We start from the raw sequence: 3,016 nt of genomic DNA on the forward strand, positions 1-3,016 counted from the left end.
AGGACTCCCTTGGCCTCAGTTGGGGGGGGGGGGAATTAAGTACTCTGCATAGCTATGAAGAATGAGTATAAACCTTGTAGTATACATTTATATATAACCAGCCCTCACAGCACACTATCATCACAGCACCTGAAGAAGATCCAACACTTCGGCTTCTATTTATAAACAAGTGTCAGAGCAATTCGCCCTGCGACTCTCTGTGAAGGCAAAAACGAACGTTCTTTGTATATTTCCTTTTTAGGTTTAAAGGAGAACTATGGGGTCAGGGCTTTTCCCCATAGTTCTCCTTAGGGTAACGGGAGGACACAAACTAGCGTCCTCCCGTCACCCTAGGCTCAGTATATAGGGAGCTGTAGCTCGCGGTATACTGAGACGCCGCAGCTGAAGCGGATCCCGACAATTATGTCTGGATCCGCCCAGCTGCGTGAGTGACAGCTGGCTCTGCCTATCTAGAGGGGCTTGTTAGTATGTTAGCTGCAGCGCAGTGCGTTTTAGACGCATTTGCGTTACCGGATCGTACAAAATGTGACACGCAGTATTTTTCTGTCGTAAGCTAAACGGACTGCGCACGTGGGAACTGGAGCCCATAAAACACATGGGGATACATTGGGATGCATTTTGAGTGCAGCAGCGTACGGATCAGGTCAGCACACAAAACGGACGTCATGTGAACTGGCCCTTTTACTGCGTTATGGCTGCTACTAGTACTAATTTCCCATACTCCTCAGCACCATTTAGTGGCCACAATGCGGCTCAATAGTACGTTAGACCTGAAAAGAAGAAATACTAAGAACGTTCGTTTTTGCCTCTCCGCGCACAGGACGAACGTTCACAGGGATGCGATAGGTGAACGAGATTTGTGTGCTCGCCTCTGCTCATCACAAGGACATGGAAAAGGCTTTGTGTACAAAGGGAGAAATTCATACAAAGGACATTGTCGCGATTGTGTCCTGGCGTCTCGTGACGGAAAGGATGTAAACAGATGTCCACCCGCCGGTAATAAATAAAGATACAACAAGGAAAGGAAAAAAACAAAAACTGTCAGATCTTTTCTGACGTTCCCCTTTGTGGGAGGTTTCCCTTTACTTCCTGTCTTGTAGCCCCAACAGGAAGTGGGAGGAACCCTCTTAAAAGTGCGGGACACTATTAGACCCTATTGCAATCTTTCAGCTCTACTTTTGTTCAGGTGACAATTTAAAATGGACCTTTACCCCCCTGTGACTAAAGATGACATGAGCATGGAGCTCCGCACGCTGATATGAGATCGTCTCACATTCATTTAAAGGAGAACTATGAGGGAATAACGAAAACTGGTCCGAAAAACAAATTTTTCCCAAACGATGTCTAATGTGCATGGTCACATGTCCTAGTCACATGTGCCAGAGTTCCAGGAAGTAAAGAGAGACCTAGTCATCTGCCCTTAGTAAAGATGGCCGCTGTGAGAAGAATGGGGAGGAAAAGAAAAATAAGGTATGTAAAGACTACAAAGCCGGCAATGATCTACAGTAGTGGTTCTCAACCCGTGTAACCTCGGGACCCACATTTGTCCTCGGTCATTAAAGGAGAACTATGGGGTCAGGGCTTTTCCCCATAGTTCTCCTTAGGGTAACGGGAGGACACAAACTAGCGCCCTCCCGTCACCCTAAGCTCAGTATATAGGGAGCTGTGGCTCCCTATATACTGAGACGCCGCAGCTGAAGCAGATCCTGACAATTATGCCGGGATCCGCCCAGCTAGCTCTGCCTATCTAGAGGCAGAGCCAGCTGTACCCGCACCCACCCAGCCGACCTGTGACAGTCTCATTGTCACAGGTCGGCTAGAACTATGAGGTGAGTGAAAATCACCCCCCTCCCCCCCCTCATAGTTCTCCTTTAAGTCTCGACCCAAGTCACACCGCAATGGAACGCATGGCATTAGCGTGTCACGCGATTGAACTGTGGGTTGGAGGTGCGTTTGGGGTACCATTCAAATGAATGGCAACGCAATGCACCTCCCACCCCAGAATGTACGGTAGGCGTGATTGCGTGGTACAGTGTGTTATTCGCACGGTACTATGTGTGAACTGGGCACTCAAAGACACTGACAGTCACACACACTCCAAAAATGTCTTCATTTAATTTTTTGTAAGGTCCCCCTACCTTATGAGAGCAGGAGTGGATCCTCAGCCTTGGGGCTGCTGTACTGTGTCGGAGCTCCATCCATATGTGCAATGCTGGTACAGCTCCCTTGTGTGCCCTGTAGAGGTGCTGGGAGCCAGAATGTGACGTCACTCCGCTCCAGGCACCTCTACAGGACACGTGAGGGAGCTGTAAGCAATGCATGTGTGAATGGAGCTCCCCCGTAACCATAGCCCCCCACCTCACCTCAAGCTGACACTCGGCGCCGGGCAGCATATTTTGAATGGCTGCTTGGCAAAGGAACTGACAGTGCACAGGGCCCGGTAAGGCGCAGCGGCGGGCGCGCGCTCGATCATCCCCTCCCCCCCTTTCCTGCCAGGCCTGTGCTCGGATCAAGGGTCTGGTAGGAATGTTAAGGGGGACCCCATGTTTTTTTTCCCACCATTTTTGGGGGTCACGTCATGACTCGCCTCTAGGCTTCCCGATTGGTCAGGAAACCACGCTGCCTAGGAACAAGTGAAGCCAGCCTCCTAGCCAATCAGGAAACCGGACAGCACCTCATGACCCGCCTTAAGGCTTCCTGATTGGACAGGAAGCCAGGCAGCCTCGACAAGTGGAGCCCGGTGTTCTTTCCATAGAACACCAACTTCCCAGGCAACCAGGAAGCCGGGTGATGACCTGCCGCCCCGCTTTCCAGATAATCGGGTCACACGGCACCGGTACTCGGTCCCTCCATTACACATTATATATTGGTATTTGGGTAGAATAAGACCGAGTTGGACATTTCGGATGAAATACAAATAATTTACACACCAAATGCCAATAAAAGACACAGAGCCCACGTAATGAAAATATTTTATTTGGGGAAGACAGTAATACTGCCGTGTATCTCCAGGCCC

This window comes from Nanorana parkeri, unplaced genomic scaffold (genome assembly GCF_000935625.1).
Source record: "Nanorana parkeri isolate BGI_ZX_2015 unplaced genomic scaffold, ASM93562v1 scaffold1330, whole genome shotgun sequence".
In the NCBI taxonomy this organism is placed as follows: Eukaryota; Metazoa; Chordata; class Amphibia; order Anura; family Dicroglossidae; genus Nanorana; species Nanorana parkeri.